Raw genomic sequence first — 20,982 nt, 5'->3', positions numbered from 1 at the left:
ATCTCAGCTCTGCCTGTTCAGTAAGCCAGCACCTATTCAGCAGGAGACCTTAGGCAAGTCTCCCTAACACTGCTACTGCCTATAGAGCGCGTCCTAGTGGCTGCCATCCTAGTGCAGCCAAGTGTTTGTCTTTTCTTTTTGTCTTTGAATATATGGTCACCTCAATGGGCTTGATTCACAAAGCCGTGCTAACTGTTTAGCATGGGCGTGCTAAACAGTTAGCACGTGGAGTGCCGCTCGCGGACTTTTGCGCGCGCAAAGTGCTGCAATAGCACGATCACGGACATTTGCACGTGATAATGCGGACTTTTGCACGTGATTGGCAGCCGATCGCATGCAAAAGTCCGCGTGATCGTGTGCAAAAGTCCGCGATCGCACGCAGATGTCCACGATCGCGGCACTTTGCGTGCGCAAAAGTCAGTGAGCGGCACTTCACGTGCTAACTGTTTAGCACGGCTTTGTGAATCAAACCCAATGACTGCAAGTTGCTGTGGTCCTGTGGCTGCAAAACAAGCTCAAATCCTCACCCTCCACTATGTGCTTTACAGTTGCTATGAGTTGTTTGTGATGATATTTTGTGTTTTGTTTTTTTTGCCAATCATGCCATTGTGTATTATGGCCAGACATCTACATTTGGTCTTGGTTGGAGCCTCCAATGCAGAACTGCCTGAGGAGTGTGCTGGCATTGTTGGCTCAAATGTCCTGCTGGAGCATTCTTCCTTCCTCCTGTCAGTTGTCTTTGGTCTCCATTGCCGTAGTCCTGTGACCCACTGGCATGACGTCGATTTGCGCATGCCAATGGGAAACAGTAATATGGCACTAAGTGGGGAGACATTGGGTTTGAGTCACAAAGCACTACTGCATTTGGTAATGCACAAAACAGCAAAAAAAATGCTGATTTTACCAAACAATTCATCAGTATTCACTAACGCTGTTACCGCATGGCAAGCAGCGAGGTAAATCACCGACTTGTGAGGTAAATACCTCAGTGAATGTCAAGAAATATCAATTCACAAAGATTCACAAAGGTTAGAGCATTCGGTAAAACCAAGTGAGATGTGAGGTAGTTATCTGCAGCTTTGAGCTGACGTGATCCAACAATCAGTATCCGATAATATGTTACAGACAAAGGATCCATCCACTAGGAGAAGTCACCTGTCCTGCTACTTCCTCCATTGGTGCGGATATACTGTCGGGAGGGATGAGTTTCTTTCCGCCAGGCAGAAGAGAAGAGAGTCGACACAGAAAAAAAGTTTCCCCTGCAGCCCTAGATATTAACCCTTTAACTCCTCCTCCAAGATGCTGAGGAGCAACTGATGAAATCATCCAAGCATGGTGTGTCTTATGTTTATTAAAAGTTCATATAAACTGTAAAACAAAATTTTTTAAGAAAGACTGACAGGCTGATTCAGAGAGACTAGAAAGGGGTGGCTGGTGTAAAGGGATGCTGGGGATGCTTCTCACTATTGTAATGCTCTCACAGCACAGAAGTGGGTGAACATCATCACAGCAGAACACAGCTTGCTGCTGGAACTTGCTCTACAGCTGCTGAGACTTCTACTGTTTACCAAACAGGTCATAGTAAATTGAAGCTATGTTTTTTGGTAAATTACTTCTGCCACACCTGCCGTACACAGGAGGTACATGAACACAAAGACACCAAATAAAAGAAGTATATTTATTTTATTGCTGCTGTGACTTCAGAGAGTTTACAGATTAAAAGCAAGAAGACTTTCGCACTTCAGTATGATTCTCCCATGGTCTATGGTAAACTTCAAAATCGCATGTGAGCACCTGGAAAAAGGAGAGAAAACTTTGACTAGAAAGAAATAATGTTGCAAACACAGAGGCTAGAAGTCATTTGTGACCAGTGGCGTAGCTAAGGAGCTATGGGCCCAGGTGCAAGTTTCACATGGGGCCCTCCAAGCACTCTATACATAACAATTGATATGGCGCACCAAAACCTGCCAAGGACAACCGCAGTGTCAGAGTTGCAAGAAAGGGATGGGAAACAACAGTGTGTTAAGGATTACTATGATTCAAAGCATCTATAGAAGTGATTATTGCAAGCACAGAACCAGTAGAGAGATAATACTGTGATAGAGGGTGGACCCTTCGGAGCCCCTCTGGCCCAAGGGCCCCGATGCGGTCGCTACCTCTGCACCCCCTATTGCTACGCCGCTGTTTGTGACTACCAAATCCACTACTAAACAGTTCCACATTCACAAAACAGATTTCTAGGGGCAGGCAAGCTTTATTCTTTACATACACCTGATAAGCTGGGGTTCTTCTATGCATAACAATTGCAGCATGCAGTCTCTGTATGTGTGCATAGCTTAGTTCTTAGTCTTTAGACCAGGGATTCTCAATCATGGCTCTGTGAGAATCTTTAGGGCAGCAGTCAGGAACCTTTGTGGCTGGGAGAACCATGAATGCCACATATTTTAAAATGTAATATTCCATGAGAGCCATACAATATGTTTCAAACTAAATACAAGTAAATGTGCATTTTATGTAAGACCAACACTTTTAAAGAACAATAAGTTTTTCTTGAATTCTTTTTGATAACATTAGTATGCTGTAACCATTGATGAATAAAGTACTTCTTACCATTAATGCGACTTTTGGTGCTGCAGGGTTTTGCTGATGATGCCTTTTTCGTCTGGTTGATACGTGGTGAGCTGACTTGGGAGGGGGGGGGGGGGGGGGTGATTCAGTCGGTAGGATGAGTTTCTCAGCCTATTGGGCCAATCAAAGTGCAGGGATCTCGTCCCACAAAGTCATTAGACCCGACAGGGGCCAGGGCAGGACAATTGGTGCGGCTGTTAGTTTTGGGGGGAACGTGCTTACTTTGAAAATTTCACTCCAGCTGCAACACTAGGCTGCGCTGCTTGAGCAGTGCAGCTTAGTGAATCAACTCCCTACTGATTTGTCTGTGAGCCAGATGCAGCCATCAAAATAGTCACATTTGGCTCCCGAGTCATAGGTTCCCTACCCCTGCTTGAGGGCAGCCTTTCTAAAGCTTTTTACCCTGGAGGAACCCCTTCAAATAATTTTCAGATCTCAGGGAACCCCTGCATTAACAGAAGAGGTGATTTATTTTATAATAGGATTAGAGATGGCCCGAACGGTTCGCCGACGAACGGTTCCCGGCGAGCATCGGTGGTTCGCATTTGCGGAGAACCGGGAACTTTTCCGGAAGTTCGATTCGTCCCCATAGTGCATCATTAGCGTCAACTTTGACCCTCTACATTACAGTCAGCAGGCACATTGTAGCCAATCAGGCTACACTCCCTCCTGGAGCCACTCCCCCCTTATAAAAGGCAGGCAGCGTCAGGCACTTCACTCACTTGTGTGCCTGCAGTAATTAGAGAAGGGAGAGCTGCTGCAGAGAGAGCTATAGGGAAAGCTAAGTTAGGCTCTTGTAGGCTTGTTAGCTTGCTCCTTGCTGATTCTTATAGCAAAAAAGCACCCCTCAACAGCTCTTTTGAGAGCTAATCTTGTTCTTGTGATCTATTTTTTTGTTTGTGTGTGTGGCCTTTGGACCCTTGGTGGTATAATTATTACTACTGTGCCAGGTGCACATTGTAATACCCATCACTACATATGCCTACCTGTTGTTCACAGTGCACCCACCCACCTACCTACCTACCTACGTGAGCGCACGCATTGTTAATACAACCAGTCATTGCACCTGTTCACGGCGGTACCTGTGTGTGTGTGTGTGTGTGTGTGTGTGTGTGTGACAGGTGCACATTTGTAATACCCATCACTGCATATACCTACCTGTTGTGTTCAGTGCACTCACCTACCTACCTGAGCGCACGCAGTGTCACTGTACCTGTCCGGTACCTGTCTGTGTGTGACAGGTGCACATTGTAATACCCATCACTGCCTATACCTACCTGTTGTTCCCTTCAGTGCCGTCGCCCGCTGCATGTACTGCGCACGTGAGCGCACCCTACGCACACCCGGCCACCCGACTTAATGTCCTTATTTTTTTTTATACAGATAACCATATTGGCATAGTGACAATTAGAGGCTTTTTCAAATATATTGTAATATCTGACTTACCCGCCTTACTGCACAGGAATTAGAATCAGCATGCTTAGCTTTACTAAAGTGTCTGCACTTTGTTCTTCCAGCTTCCACGCGTAGATAAAAAACTTTCCCAGCAGAGATCTATAATAAACACAAAATGCTGCATAAAAACATATTTTTACAAAAGCAAAGAAAAACCTGTAACATTAAAAGTAAATGTGTCATCAAGAGAGATCAGGACCTGTATGCAATGAACTTTTTCTCTTGAGTTAATGCCTGGGAGATAATTTTCATATTCTCTTTAAAATAACATTTAGGGCCCATTCACACGTGTAATCACGAAACGCTAGCTAGTCAGCACGCACTCATGATTCGCGTTTAACATTAGAATTGAGATAGCTCAAAAATCACCAAAAAGTGCTGCAAGCACGGCGTTTGTTGATAAATGCTAATCGCTGGCGATCGCGGCAGTGAGATCACTGCCATATAATTTTAAATGCACTAGCGCTTTAAAAAGCGATAGAGATTGCTGGCGATTTGGCTTTTAGCAGTAAATGCCCACTAATCCCCCAAGTGTGAATGGGCCCTTGAGCATTTTACAATTGAAAAAGTACGTAACAGTTGTTGAAAAAGTGGTATTGAAGCTATTTTGAGTATTACATGATTCCTGATGGTTTAAAATGCATTTTAAGACAAGGGACCATATGCAATTCACTTTCTCTCCTGAGTTTTTTCCTAGGAGATACTTTTTCGTTTTTAATTTAAATTAACTTTTTAGCACTTTGCAATGGGAAAGTATCAAAAAGTAGGTGAAAAAGTACCGTCAAATTTATTTTGAGTATTTGTTTGCTTGCTGAAGGTGTAAAAGGCATTTTATTTATGTATTTATAATATATTTATTTATGTATAATATACAGTATATCACCTAGGACAGTGGTGGCAAACCTTTTCGAGACCGAGTGCCCAAACGTCAACTCAAAAGTCTTGCCGGAAAAACGGGCGTGGCCATGACATTGTATGGGTGGAGCTAACGTAATGATGTAACAGCAAGGCATAAGAAAGCATGGCAGGGCATGCATTTTTCAGTCTGACAGAGGCGGTGTATGCCTGTGCGATTAACCATTCAATTGCAGCATGTGTTTAGGGACACGCAGCCTTTCCCCCACCTTTTTTTAGCTTTGTAACTATGTAACTGTCAGGTTAGCTGCTCCCAGCCACTCCTCCTGAGTTTCCTGTTTGCACAATAAGTAGTAGCAGATTTGCATATGATTTGCATCTGAATTGAATGCAAAGTGTGCAGAAAATCTATTTAGGTGCTTCACACTGAGCTGGTGGTCATTTCAGATGCAGCCTTAGTGGTATGCGCTGGCGTTCTCCTCGCTGTTCCACAAAATGTAAGTTACACTTTTTTTTTTGCTTAGCTCCCAAGGTTTTAAATTTAGGTTAGGTCACTTGCCCGGAGGTTTGACTCACCGTGGCGCAAGTGTCTAGTATACTATACTTTGAATGCAAACCATATTGGAAGCTAAAGTACCTCCTAGTTTAATAAATGTTAGCACTTGTCTAGGATGCAGGACATGCATTTTTTAGTCTGACAGAGGCGGTGTATGCCTGTGCGATTAACCATTCAATTGCAACACGTGTTTAGGGACGTGCAGCCTTCCCCCCCTCCCACCTTTTTTTAAACACATCATGGGTGTGCAGAAACTGTGTGATGCTATTTATTAGTATACCGTAACCCCAAAGCAGAAAATATAGCAAACTATGACTATTAAATAATAAATGCAGCAACAGTTAGCAGCTTTTCAGCAGAAAATAAACGCAATGAGTGCAGCTTTTCAGCAGAAAATAAACGCAATGAGGGCAGCATTTCACCAGAAAATAAACGCAATGACGGCAGCGTTTCACCAGTAAATAAATGCAATGAGTGCAGCATTTCACCAGAAAATAAACACAATGAGTGCAGCATTCCAGCAGCAAATAAACGCAATGAGTGCAGCATTTCAGCAGAAAATAAACGCAATGAGTCCAACATTTCACCAGAAAATGCTGCACTCCGCACGCCGTTTTTATATACCAGTCCGTGCATACCTGTGAACTGCATCTGTGTGACTGCTCACTGTTTTATGTACCAGTCACTGCATACCTTTTCACTGCACCTGTGCGGATTGCACATTGTTATACTATACCAGCAGCCACTGCATACCTTACACTGCACCTGTGTGACTGCACATTGTTATACCATACCAGCAGTCACTGCATACCTTTCACTGTACCTGTGTGACTGCACATTGTTATACCAGCAGTCACTGCATACCTTTCACTGCACCTGTGTGACTGCACATTGTATTAGTCTAGTCAGTGCATATCTTTCACTTCATCCCCCCCAAATATGGACACAACAACAGGCAGAGCCAGACCGCATTTCGTGCGGTCCTGGACCAAAGTACAGTGTTCAGAAGGCACGTGCCATCAACCCAGGGCCAGGCCGAGGCAGAGGCGAGAGGCTCCAGCCTCAGGGCGCAGTGTAGGAAGGGGCACACAACTCACTCAGCTATTATTCCCCTATTACGTTTGAAGCAGAGAGAAATTAGAAAAGGGGATACATGGCAGTGACTGCAAGCCAGATAACTAGAGATTAAGGTGTTGGGGGGTTTGGAACCTTGGGGTGCCTCTTAGTCTAATAGCAATCAGTGTGAGATGGCTGTGATGGGAGGGATGGAGGGGCACACTTTGGTGTCTCAGCCTTGGGTGCTGGAGGATGATCAACCCCTAAGATTGTCAGGACGTAGTTGACTATTTAACATAGAACACCTCATCTTCCTCAGCTTCCGCACGGAACCGTGACATATCTTCCTCCTCCTGCTCTGATTCTGGCACCCCACTTAACACTCAGTTGGCAGCCACCAAAGTGCCATCATCCCAGGGCTCAGCGGTGTGGACATTTTTTTGTGTGTCTGCCTCAGATAACAGCGTTGCCATCTGTACTCTGTGCCACCGAAAATTGAGCTGTGGAAAGACCAAGGAAGGCACATGATGAAAAAGTACAAACTGCAATGGGATGACCACCTGAGGAAAAGCAGCACACAAAGACAAAGCCACACACCGCAGTGGAAGATACCAAGTCGTAATTATTTCTCAAAAAAGGAAATACCCAAACTGTACCGTGATGATGAAAGGCAAGTGGTGTCATCTCTGGCACACAAAGCGTTGGGTCAAGGGTCCACGTATGCCTGGTCTGCAAAGCACGGTCAGGCCAGTAGAGATGTCGCGAACCTCCGATTTTCGGTTCGCGAACCGGGTTCGCGAACTTCCGCAGAAGGTTCGGTTCGCGGAAAAATTTGCGAACCGCAATAGACTTCAATGGGGAGGCGAACTTTGAAAAATAGAAAAAATTATGCTGGCCACAAAAGTGATGGAAAAGATGTTTCAAGGGGTCTAACACCTGGAGGGGGGCATGGCGGAGTGGGATACATGCCAAAAGTCCCGGTGAAAAATCTGGATATTACGCAAAGCAGCGTTTTAAGGGCAGAAATCACATTGAATGCTAAATTGCAGGCCTAACGTGCTTTCAAACATCTTGCATGTGTATACATCAAACAGGGAGTGTAATTAGAGTACTGCTTCACACTGACACACCAAACTCACTGTGTAATGCACCGCAAACAGCTGTTTGTGTAGTGACGGCCATGCTGGACTACTGCGCAACATGGCGTGATTGCTCTTCCTCACTCAGTGATGTCAGGTAATGTGTGACTTCCTTCTCAACTTTTCATGGCATTGTTAAAAAGCTTACGTTTTGTTTTTAATTTACATTTTCTACTTGCTGTGTACTTGTTCAGTACCGCTACAATGAGAATCCTGTGGAGGCGGGCAAGTCTGCCATTGTGACCCCGGGTAATGGCCGGGGAATGAGAGGTTTGAATCCGGTGTGGAGCCTGAGCAACGGCTACCACTACACATCCAAGGAGGGCAGCGGGCAGGCATGCACGCCCGCCCGCCCGCCCCGAGGTAGTGACCAAAAATAACAATACAGGAGGAGGACTTTCGAGGCCCTGCTGTGTATTTGAAATGAATGTACTTTAAATCCTTTAACGAGAACCAGTTATGGCGGGCAAAGATGACACCACATTCCTTTCACGAGAATCATATGGAGGCGGGCAAGTCTGTCATTTGTGACCCCGGGTAATGGCCGGGGAATGAGGGATAGAATCCGGTGTGGAGCCTGAGAAACGGCTACCACTACACATCCAAGGAGGGCAGCAGGTAGGCATGCACGCCCGCCCCGAGGTAGTGACCAAAAATAACAATACAGGACTCAGGAGGACCTTTTGCGGCCCTAATTGAAATGAACTAACTTTAAATCCTTTAACGGGAATCCGTTATGGAGGGCAAGTCTGCCATTGTCACCGCGGGGAATGAAGGTTGGATTCCGGCCCGAAGTGGGAGCCTGCTGAGACCCATGCTGTAGCTGCCCTGACCGTGCTTTGCCGACCAGGCATCTGTGGTCAGATGGACCCTTGAGCCAGCGGAAGACAAACCAAGTCGAAAGCATTTGCCAAGAATGTTTTACGGAGGGCAAGTTTTTTTGCCCTTTTTTTAAATTTTTTGAAAATGATAGATAGTTGTATTTTTAAATTGTTTGAAAGTTTAGATGGTTGTATTTTTAAATTGTTTGAAAGTTTAGATGGTTGTATTTTTAAATTGTTTGAAAGTGTATCCATTCAAGTGCAAGTTATGCACTGACTGCCAGGTATAATGTGCAGTCACAGATGCAGTGAAAGGTATGCAGTGCCAGTGACTGCAAACAGCCGTTTGTGTAGTGACGGCCGTGCTGGACTGGTGCGCACCGTGACGAGAGTGCAGGTGATGGTGGCTTTTCAGCCCATATGCTTGCCCGGCTGATGTAGCTGAATGACAAAACAGTGACTTTCCAGCTGATCAAATTTGGTCTGACCACAATGAAGCAACGACCTTAATATCTTTTGTGTGCCACCCCCACCCGAGACACTCAAATAGCCGGCGGTCATTGCTTCATTGTGATGCGCAAGCCCCTTCACCGCGGCAAGGTAATGATCACGAAGGGGGATGGGCACATGTACACGCACCAGAAAAATTAGTGTAGCGGCCGCTGCTAGCAGCGGCCTTAAAAATTCAGGAATCCGCCTAGAGTCCTGGACCCTGTTGGTAGTGGCGGAGAAGGCAGTCAAGCGGCCTGCAGGCAGAGATGCTGTGTGTGGAGAGTGGACTGACTTAGTCTTCGGTCGTGCAGTAGCCCTCCGTGATCCATTCCTCATTCATTTTGATAAAGGTCAGGTACTGAACACTGTCGTGACTTAGGCGACTTCTCTTCTCAGTAACTATGCCTCCAGCTGCACTGAAGGTCCTTTCTGACAGGACGCTTGCGGCAGGGAAAGAGAGAAGTTGTATGGCAAATTGGGACAGCTCTGGCCACAGGTCAAGCCTGCGCAACCAGTAGTCCAAGGGTTCATCGTCGCTTTTCGCAGAGTCTACATCCACACTCAAGGCCAGGTAGTCGGCTACCTGCCGGTCCAGGCGTTGGTGGAGGGTGGATCCGGAAGGACTATGGCGAGGAGTTGGACTAAAGAACGTCCGCATGTCCGACATCACCCTGAGATCGCTGGAGCGTCCTGTTCTTGCCTGCGTGGACTTGGGAGGAGGAGGGTAACTGCCAGTGGTACCTTGATTGCGTTGTGCAGCCACATCACCCTTAAACGCATTGTAAAGCATCATCGACAGCTTGTTCTGCAAGTGCTGCATCCTTTCCGCCTTTTGTTGAGTTGGTAAGAGGTCCGCCACTTTGTGCCTGTACCGAGGGTCTAGTAGCGTGGCCACCCAGTACAGGTCATTCGTCTTGAGTTTTTTGATACGGGGGTCCCTCAACAGGCTGGACAACATGAAAGAGGACATCTGCACAAAGCTGGATGCAGAGGTACTCTCCATCTCCTCTTGCTCTTCCTCAGTGACGGGACGCAACTCCTCTTCCTCCCCCCAGCCACGAACAATACCACGGGAACGTGGAGCAGCAGAAGCCCCCTGTGATGGCTGCCGCGGTTGTTCTCCTTCCGCCGCCTCTTCCTCCTCCACAGAAACACCTTCCTCATCATTATCAGAGTCTGACTCCTCTCCTTCCCCACACGACTCCTCTTCTTCCTCCTCCTCCCCCCTCTGTGTTGCCGCCGGTGTTGTGGAAACATCGGGTTCGTGTGTAAATGGCTCCAATGAATCCTGCTGCCCTAACTCTTCTTGTTCACGCTCCTCCACAGCTGTATCCACCACTCTACGCACGGCACGCTCCAGGAAGTAGGCGTAGGGGATCAAGTCGCTGATGGTGCCCTCATCGCGACTCACCAGTTTGGTCACCTCCTCAAAGGGCTCCATGACCCTGCATGCATTTCGCATCAGTGTCCAGTTGTTGGGCCACAACATCCCCATCCTCCCAGATTGTGTCCTTGTACTGTAATGATACAGGTAGTGGGTGACGGCTTTCTCCTGGTCTAGCAGGCGAGAGAACATCAGCAGGGTGGAATTCCAGCGAGTCGGGCTATCACAAATCAGGCGTCTCACCGGCAAGTTGTTTCTACGCTGAATCTCTGCAAAGCGTGCCATGGCCTTGTAAGAGCGCCTGAAATGCCCACACAACTTCCTGGCCTGCTTCAGGACATCCTCTAAGCCTGGGTACTTGGACACAAATCTTTGCACGACCAGATTAAGCACATGAGCCATGCAGGGTATGTGTGTCAGCTTTCCCAAATTCAACGCAGCAATGAGATTGCTGCCGTTGTCACACACCACGTTGCCGATCTCAAGCTTGTGCGGGGTCAGCCATTGCTCCACCTGTTTGTTAAGAGCAGCCAGGAGAGCTGCTCCAGTGTGACTCTCTGCTTTCAGGCAAGACATGTCTAACACTGCATGTCACCGTCGCACCTGGCATGCAGCATAGGCCCTGGGGTGCTGGGGCTGTGTAGCTGGGGAGGAGATGGCGGCACCAGCCAAGGAGGAGGAGGAGGAGGATGACGACAGCGAAGCGGTGATAGCAGGTGGAGAGGAGGTGGCTGGAGGTCTGCCTGCAAGCCGTGGAGGTGTGACAAGTCGGTCCTCTGCGCAGCCACGTACTCCCTGCTTGCTGCCATCGGTCACCAGGTTGACCCAATGGGCTGTGTATGTAATGTAGTGGCCCTGCCCATGCTTGGCAGACCAGGCATCCGTGGTCAGGTGGACCCTTGACCCAACGCTGTGTGCCAGAGATGACACCACTTGCCTCTCAACTGCACGGTACAGTTTGGGTATGGCCTTTTGAGAAAAATAATTGCGGCCTGGTATCTTCCACTGCGGTGTACCAATGGCCACAAACTTACGGAAAGCCTCCGACTCCACTAGCTTGTATGGTAATAGCTGGCGAGCTAATAGTTCCGCCACGCCAGCTGTCAGACGCCGGGCAAGAGGGTGACTGGCAGACATTTGCTTCTTCCGCTCAAATACTTCCTTCACGGACAGCTGGGTACTGCTGTGGGCAGAGGAGAAGGAACCGCTCAAGGGAAGAGGCGGTGTGGAGGAGGGTGGCTGTGAAGGTGCAAGGGAGAAAGTGGATGAAGACGATGCACCTGAAGGAGGAAGAGGAGAAGGAGTTTGGCTTGTCTTTTGAGGAGTGCTGCTTTTACTCAGGTGTTCTTGCCATAGCTGTTTGTGCCTTCTCTCCAGGTGCCTTCGTAAGGCACTTGTCCCTACGTGAGAGTTGGCCTTTCCACGGCTCAATTTTTGCTGGCAGAGACAACAGATGGCTTTGCTCCGATCTGAGACACACACGTGAAAAAATTTCCAAACCGCTGAGCCCCCCTGGGGTGATGGCGCTACGGTGGCATCAGCAGCAGCTGACGTTGAAGGGCATGTGTGCTCCCTGGCCATAGCTGGCGATACATGGCACCGGACACTGCCCCCAGCTGTTTCTGAGGATGAGCTCCCTCTGCTTCTATCATGGAGTCGTCTCCTCCTACTCCTCTCTGACTCCTCCTCTGAACTGTCCCCCTGGTCATCTCCTCTACCGGGAACATATGTGGTATCCGAATAATCGTCATCATAATCCTCCTGGCCAGCTGTGCTTTCCTCAGACACCTCCTCAAGTGCACCAACTTCAGGTGGTCCACCATCATCCCCATCCACACACGTTACGTCCATACTATCGCCACCTAACTCAGACGTATGAGGTGGTGTACCTGCGCCTTCTTGTTGTTGTTGCAGTAGTGGCTGGGAATCAGTGATTTCACCACCACCACCAAATAACTCCTGCGAAGTGTCAAATGCAGCGGATGTGGTGCTTGTTGTAGCACTGGTGGCTGCGGGAGATGAGGTGTTCTGTGTTAAATACTCAATCACCTCCTCACGATTTTGGGAAGTGATGGCACGTGCCTTCTTCTGAGCACTGTATTTTAGGGCCGGTCCGCAAGAAATCACAGCAACACCACCTCGCACAGCCACAGACCTGCCGGTGCCTGGTGGCCTTCCTCTGGGTCTGCCTCTACCTCTTCCTCTACCTGGTTTGTCCATTTTGTCCATCTCGGGGGTATGCTAGCTATATGCAGTGAGGTGGGTTCTCACTCAACACAACAGGTAGTTAGATGCAGTGAGGTGGCCAGGTGGGTTCACACTCAACACAACAGGTAGTTAGATGCAGTGAGCTGGGTTCACTCAACAGTAAAGGTACTTAAGATGCAGTGAGGTGGGTTCTCACTCAACACAACAGGTAGTTAGATGCAGTGAGGTGGCCAGGTGGGTTCACACTCAACACAACAGGTAATTAGATGCAGTGAGCTGGGTTCACTCAACAGTAAAGGTACTTAAGATGCAGTGAGGTGGGTTCTCACTCAACACAACAGGTAGTTAGATGCAGTGAGGTGGCCAGGTGGGTTCACACTCAACACAACAGGTAATTAGATGCAGTGAGCTGGGTTCACTCAACACAAGGCTAGGTATATGCAGTGATGAGGTGGGTTAAGTAAACACAACAGGTACTGGGTAGTTAGATGCAGTGAGCTGGGTTCACTCAACAGTAAAGGTACTTAAGATGCAGTGAGGTGGGTTCTCACTCAACACAACAAGTAGTTAGATGCAGTGAGGTGGCCAGGTGGGTTCACACTCAACACAACAGGTAATTAGATGCAGTGAGCTGGGTTCACTCAACACAAGGCTAGGTATATGCAGTGATGAGGTGGGTTAAGTAAACACAACAGGTACTGGGTAGTTAGATGCAGTGAGCTGGGTTCACTCAACAGTAAAGGTACTTAAGATGCAGTGAGGTGGGTTCTCACTCAACACAACAGGTAGTTAGATGCAGTGAGGTTGCGAGGTGGGTTCACACTCAACACAACAGGTAGTTAGATGCAGTGAGCTGGGTTCACTCAACAGTAAAGGTACTTAAGATGCAGTGAGGTGGGTTCTCACTCAACACAACAGGTAGTTAGATGCAGTGAGGTGGCCAGGTGGGTTCACACTCAACACAACAGGTAATTAGATGCAATGAGCTGGGTTCACTCAACACAAGGCTAGGTATATGCAGTGATGAGGTGGGTTAAGTAAACACAACAGGTACTGGGTAGTTAGATGCAGTGAGCTGGGTTCACTCAACAGTAAAGGTACTTAAGATGCAGTGAGGTGGGTTCTCACTCAACACAACAGGTAGTTAGATGCAGTGAGGTGGCCAGGTGGGTTCACACTCAACACAACAGGTAATTAGATGCAGTGAGCTGGGTTCACTCAACACAAGGCTAGGTATATGCAGTGATGAGGTGGGTTAAGTAAACACAACAGGTACTGGGTAGTTAGATGCAGTGAGCTGGGTTCACTGAACAGTATACAGTAAAGGTACTTAAGATGCAGTGAGGTGGGTTCTCACTCAACACAACAGGTAGTTAGACTTAGATGCAGTGAGCTGGGTTCACTCAACACAACGCTAGGTATATGCAGTGATGAGGTGGGTTAAGTAAACACAACAGGTACTGGGTAGTTAGATGCAGTGAGCTGGGTTCACTCAACACAAAGCTAGGTATATGCAGTGATGAGGTGGGTTAAGTAAACACAACAGGTACTGGGGTATATGCAGTACTGGGTAGTACAATGTGCAGCTCCCTGTCACACACACAGGCAGTCAGTCACTGAATGTGCTGGGCTGCTGGCAGTGGCACACACACTATCAATTAGCAAGGCTGTGCATGCAACAAAAGTGTCAGAAAAAAAAATGTACAGGTTGAGCTCTGAAAAGAGCTGTTGCTGGGTGCTTTAAAAGCAATATTAATCAGTCAGGAACAAGCAAAGCAGCCTAGAACCTAACTAATCTGTCCCTAAGAGAAAAAGTCTGCAGCAGCTGTCCCTTTCCTCTCTCTAGCAGGCACACGAGTGACTGTAATGGCCGCCGGAGGCTGCCTTATATAAGGGGGGGTGGGGCTCCAGGGCTTACTGTAGCCTGAATGGCTACAATGTGCCTGCTGACTGTGATGCAGAGGGTCAAAGTTGACCCTCATAGTGCATTATGGGGCGAATCAAACTTCCGGAAAAGTTCGCCTGGCGCAGGCGAACGCGAACCCCCAATGTTCGCCTGGAACCGTTCGCCGGCGAACCGTTCGCTACACCTCTACAGGCCAGTGAAGACTAAGTCAGTCCATACACACAGCATCTCTGCCTGCATGCCGTGTAACTGCCTGCCCCAAGACTAAGTTGGTCCCCAGTCGCCACATAGCATCTCTGCCAGCAAGCTGCTTGACTGCCTTCTCCGCCACCACCAACAGGGTCCAGGACTCAGGTGGATTCCTGAATCTTTAAGGCTGGCGGCCGCTAATAAAAACAATAATATTTTTTTCTGGGGCGTTTACATGCCTGCCTAATTTTTCTGACTGCACTGCAGCTGCAACAACAGAACAAAAGGTATCTATATGTGTAATTTCCCCTTCGTGAGCGTTACCTTGCCGCGGTGAAGGGGCTTGCGTATCACAACGAAGCAATGACCGGCTATGTGTTGGGAGGGACACCTAAGATAGTAAGGTCATTGCTTCATTGTAGACAGACCAAATTCGATCAGCCGGACAGTCACTGTTGTTCTGTCATTGAGCTACCTCAGCCCGGCGACCATATGGGCTTGAAAACCGCCATCGCCTGCACTCTCGCCATGGTGCGCACCAGTCCTGCACGACCATCACTACACAAACAGCTGTTTGCGGTGCGTTACACAGTGAGTTTGGTCTGTCAGTGTTAAGCAGTACACTAATTACACTACCTGATTGATGTATACACACGCAAGATGTTTTAAAGAACTTTATGCCTCCAATGTAGCAATGCAATGTGATTTCTTCCCTTAAAACCCTGCTCTGCGTCAAATCCTGATTTTTCCCTGGAACTGCTAAAAGTGTAAGCAAGCAATCTAATGGCTGAAACTAAAAGGCTTTATTGTTTATGTGCAGTTTTCACGGTGTGACAAGATTGAAGATGTACCACAGTATATGAAGTTAAATCTGATATATCAAGGTGTTTAGTGCTTCAGAGTTCCACTATATTTCATGGTGACCCATGATAAAGAATAAAGGAACAACTTGTAACATCAGTATGAAGCGTGGACTCATTTTGTGACCAGCGGTAGTTATAGTGAAAACGTGTGCTAAATCCATCCTGATGAGAGATTCAGCGTGCAGCCCTGCTTTACTGAAAGTGTGCTACAGATTCAGCGTGCAGCCCTGCCTTATTGAAAGTGTGCTACAGATTCAGCATGCAATACTGCAATCTTTCCTACAAAGCTTTCAATTCAGTGTTCTGCTACAAAGGCCTTTGATCCTGCATGCAGTGCTGCTTTCCTTTCTGCAAATAGACTTTATGTACAACAGTCTGTTGTGCAACTTCAAGAGTGTAAAATGTGAGGTTTTATCGTATTTTGTGGTCTCAGACAAAGGATGGATCTTACCACAATAAGAAAGAACTTTAAGAGTTTAAAGTTATAAGAAATTGTTTCTACATTTATGCAAAGTGTTTATTCTATTTCCTGTTTGTCACTAGATATTGATGCTTAGAAGTGAAATGTCAGTTCATAGTGATCCAATGTTACAGTGTGGGGAGGTGACTAGGCAGATTGAGTCTCTGCAGCAAAAGGTAGTAGAGCTAAAAGAAATCTTAAAGACAGAAACCAATCAGCAAGAAATAGAAAGAATAGCGTGTGCTATAAAAAGTCAGTATTCTAGAATTGAGAAACTAGAGTCATTGCTTAAGAAGTCTCAGACAGTCATAACAGGGGTAGATCTGTTAAGAAAGTCTAGTCGTGAGAAACGATTTACACCAAAGATGCAGGAACTAAAACAACAAGAATCTGCTGAAAAAGAAAAGAAGTTCAGCTCCATGTATGAAAAATGGAAAATCCTAATCAGAGAGGTTCGCACAAACCTAAAGCATGAGTGCTCAGAAAATGTCTTGTGTGAAATGATGGATTCTATTGAGAAGTTTGAGTCAGAGTTAAAGATAACATATGATGATTTACGTTTGCATGCAGCACCCTCCCAAGATGTCCGAAGAAAAATTGATGCATGTATAGCAGTGACAGCAGATTTATTAGGACTTATGAGGATACGTTTAACTGAAGATGACTTTAATGCAGGGACTGAGGAGATGAGGCTACACATGCTTTATGACAAGGATTACGTTAAATCTATATATGGATCCACAATTTCCACAGTTCCTAGCAAATGCTGCAGCCACAACTCGGGGTCTTCAAGTATTTCAGCTAAGAGAGCAGACGCAGCAGCACAACTTGCAGCAAAAAAGGCTGAAATTGAAATGGAAGCTGCCATTGATGCACAACGACAACAGCTAAAAAGACTAGAGAATCAGAGAGACATTGAGGTTATGGAGGCCAAGCTTAGAGTGTATGCTGAAGAGGAAACAAAAGAAAATAAAGATAGATGTCGATCTGTGTACAGTGGAAAGACTGATCCCTGTCCTCCTGCATCCCACACTGGTCAGAGTGATCAACAAAGTATTACAGCTCTAGCTCAAGCAATACATGACACAATGGTCCTAACTCGACTTCCGGCTCCAGAACCGACAGTATTTTCAGGAGATCCTCTGAAGTTTGTAGAGTGGAGTACAAGCTTTAAAGCACTTATAGAACGTCGATGCTCAAGCCCAGCTGATAAACTGTTTTACCTGCAAAAGTACATTACTGGAGAAGCAAAGCTTGCTCTGGAAGGATGCTTCTATAGGAAGGATGAAGAAGCTTACAAACAAGCTTGGGATAAACTGAATTCAAGGTATGGTCACTCATTTGTGTTGCAGCGTGCATTTAGAGAAAAGCTTAATAAATGGCCAAAGATAGGCTCCAAGGAGTACATTAAGCTTAGAGAGTATGGCGACTTTCTTCAAGCATGTGACAATGCTATGCCTCACATCAAGGGTCTGCAAGTACTAAACGATTGCGAGGGAAACCAGAAAATGCTACTCAAACTCCCTGATTGGGTGACTTCGAGGTGGAATCGTTACGTCACAGATCAACTAGACCAAGACTAAGATTATCCTAGTTTTAAAGAGTTTGCTGCGTTTGTCTCAAAAGAAGCGAAGATAGCATGCAATCCAGTATCATCTCTTCATGCAATAAAGCCCTTGGAAGAAAAGCCAACAAGAGACACAAGGCATGCAAAGGCAGATACATTCGTGATTGATGTAATGGCCAAGTGCAATGATGTAAATGAAACCAGGCCAAAAGACTCTGATAAACCAGAGAAAGAGAACATGCATGTAGACAACACAAGCCCTGTAAAATGCATCTTCTGTGGAGAAGACCACTCCTTATACCAATGTCAGAGATTAACAGAAAAGTCAGTCGAAGAAAAGAAAAGGTTTGTGTATGATAACCAACTGTGCTTTGCTTGCCTGAGAAAAGGACACAACTCCAAAGACTGTAAAAGAAAAGCCACGTGTGCAATATGTAAAAGGCATCACCCAACCCCATTGCATGAAGATCGTTCCTCAGTGGGCAAAGTTACAATACACGGAGCTACCCAATCAGAAGAAAATGCATCTGCATTGTCATGCTGTGTGGATGGAAGTGAAAGTAGCAGCACTTCAATGATTGTACCAGTATGGATCTCCTCACATAACACGGCAGGAAAGGAAACACTTGCATACGCACTATTAGACACGCAGAGCAGCAATACGTTTGTTGACCTGGAGGTCTGTGAGAAGTTACAAGCCACGATGGAGCCAGTGAAGCTCAAACTATCCACAATGATGGGAAGAGACTCCATTGTGAAGAGTCAAGGAGTTACTGGACTAAGAGTTAGAGGGTTCTCCTCAGACATTCTTTTTGACCTACCTCCAGCTTATGCAAAAGATTGTATTCCTCTTGAACGTGCACATATTCCTACCTGTGAAACAGCGAACAAGTGGAATCATCTTGCAGTCATATCACATGAAGTACCCCCACTGATGGACTGTGGTGTTGGGCTCCTAATTGGATATGATTGCTCTAGAGCCTTTGTACCACGACAGATAATCACGGGAAACGACTATGAGCCATATGCTATTAAGACAGACCTGGGTTGGAGTATCGTTGGAAGCTCTCAGAGTTTGTATCCAAAACAAGTGAAAGGTTTGTGCCATCGTGTATCTGTTAAAGAAATACCGCCTGTGACCCCAATAACTGTAATTAAAGTACTAGAGTCTGACTGTGCAAATACTAGTCCGGGAGAAAAGACTATATCCCTAGAAGATATAACATTCCTACACATTCTGAAAGAAGGAATCAAGCAAAATGAGAATGGCCACCTGGAGATGCTGCCTCCCTTCAAAGTACGTCCTCATTTGCCAGACAACGAGAAGCTGGCCTTGGTGAGACTGAAGCACTTAAAAAGAAAACTAGAAAGAGACCCAAAGCTCAAGAATGACTATGTGAGGTTTATGGAAGGTATCCTCCAAGATGGTAATGCAAAGAAAGTTGACCATCAACCAGAAGTAGGTAAGGTGTGGTACATTCCACATCAGGTAGTCTATCGCCCCAACAAGCCAGATAAAATCAGGGTGGGGTTTGATTGTTCTGCAAAGTATGAAGGTGTTGCTCTAAATGACCATCTGCTGACAGGATCAGATCTTACAAATGGATTGACTGGAGTGCTTTGTAGATTCCATAAACACCCCATTGCAGTCAAATGTGACATCGAGAAAATATTTTACAGATTTCATGTTCATGAAGAAGATAGGAATTTCCTAAGGTTGTTGTTGTGGAAAAAAGGAGACACTAACTTGGAGCCCACAGAGTATTGTATGAAGGTCCATCTCTTTGGTGCAACATCATCCCCAGGCTGTGCCAACTATGGAATGAAATATCTAACCAGTTAGAATGAAAGTGAGCATCCTTCTGCAGAAAACTTCATCAGGAAAAAATGTTATGTTGATGATGGCCACATACGCCTGGAATCTTCCGATGCAGCTATTGAACTGATGAAAGAAGCCCAAGCATTATGTAGTAAAAGAAACTTGTGCCTTCACAAATTTGTCTCAAATAATCAACAAGTGTTGCAGTCTATCAGTGATTCTGAGTGTGCACCTGCAATGAACGATGTAAATCTCAACAATGATGACCTTCCTGTACAGAATGTTCTAGTTCCAAGATGGAACATGGAAAGTGACGCATTCTCCTTTAAAGTCATGATCCACGAGAGGCCAGCTACCAGGCAGAAAATTCCCTCAACCATAGCGTCTATGGAAGATCCATGCAGACCTTTAGCCTCAGTTTTCCTGAAGAGGAAGAAGGTGTTCCAAGAGATGTGCCAAATAAGCCTCAGTTGGTATGAACCATTGCCAAGTGAGCTGAAGTCAAGGTGGGAGAAGTGGCTCAATGACTTACAAAGCCTCCGGGAAGTCCAGATCCCAAAATGCCTTGCACCTAAAGACTTTGGAAGGATCCAGATAATTGAAATTCATCGCTTCACATATGCCAAGAGCCTGGGTTATAGACAAAAGAGGTGAACACCTGAAGAGATCATCAATTCTAGAGTGTCCTATGCATAAGTTAGTGGTTCTTGTTGAAAATAATCAATAGCGTTCTTTAAAGCTTTAGGAAGGACCTCTAGATTAGATAGTTATTGCAAAAGTGCTAACTAATCTCCAAGATATAGGTTAAAATATTAGCTTATATTCAGGATTCAGGTAGTATAATTAATATGCCAATTTGAGTTTAAAAGTTCTTGTAGGCTCCAAACCATATTTACCAAGTGGAAATCACCATTGATTTATTTTTCTGAGGTTTTACCTTTGATGTCAAATGTATACAGATATGGGTCATAAATCAAGGTAATTTGGTGGGAGTGTAGCTGACGCTGATATTCAGTACGTGTACTACTATGACAATGCAGTGTATTATTTTATTTAGTGCAGTGTTCAGCAGTATTGTACAGTTTCCAGTATGTTAAGAGTTGTATTATGTTTGCTAAAGTTATCCATACTTCTTATTGTGGATGGGCCCTTTAATGCTAAGTTGATTCCCCAAGTCTCATGAGAACCACAGAGCCAAGCCTCACTCTGGTATCTCTACATATCCCATGAGCTATAGAGTCAAGCCTCATTCTGGTGACAGCATAGAGGAGAGAGCACATGCTAATGGAGACTGGACAGAGTTAGCCCTTATTCTACAGCTGGTCAGAGAGGCAAACACGGTACAGAACACATTTTATTCCTGTTTTGATGCAAATATCTGTGTAAAGAAGTATGAACAATGTGAAATGTTTAGATATATTCATAATGCATATGATGCCTCTACATATATGATTGAATGCCATGCTAAAAGTGTAAGCAAGCAATCTAATGGCTGAAACTAAAAGGCTTTATTGTTTATGTGCAGTTTTCACGGTGTGACAAGATTGAAGATGTACCACAGTATATGAAGTTAAATCTGATATA

At 45.9% G+C, this 20,982-nt stretch overlaps 1 long non-coding RNA gene across 1 annotated transcript in view; it reads right to left on the bottom strand.

Annotated features, from left to right (window-relative positions):
- Nucleotides 1-1,664: 1,664 nt before the first annotated feature.
- Nucleotides 1,665-20,982, bottom strand: part of LOC137570868 (uncharacterized) — a 29,703-nt gene continuing 10,385 nt past the window's right edge. The window contains exons 3-4 of the long non-coding RNA XR_011031214.1: nucleotides 4,075-4,182; nucleotides 1,665-1,794 (exon numbers count right to left, since the gene is read on the bottom strand). This is a non-coding gene — a long non-coding RNA (uncharacterized lncRNA). The remainder of the gene's footprint in view (nucleotides 1,795-4,074; nucleotides 4,183-20,982) is intronic.

The sequence above is a fragment of the Hyperolius riggenbachi genome, chromosome 4, assembly GCF_040937935.1.
Source record: "Hyperolius riggenbachi isolate aHypRig1 chromosome 4, aHypRig1.pri, whole genome shotgun sequence".
Classification (NCBI taxonomy): domain Eukaryota; kingdom Metazoa; phylum Chordata; class Amphibia; order Anura; family Hyperoliidae; genus Hyperolius; species Hyperolius riggenbachi.
Note: the sequence above shows the minus strand (reverse complement) of the source record. Positions and strands in the feature narration are given on the sequence as shown.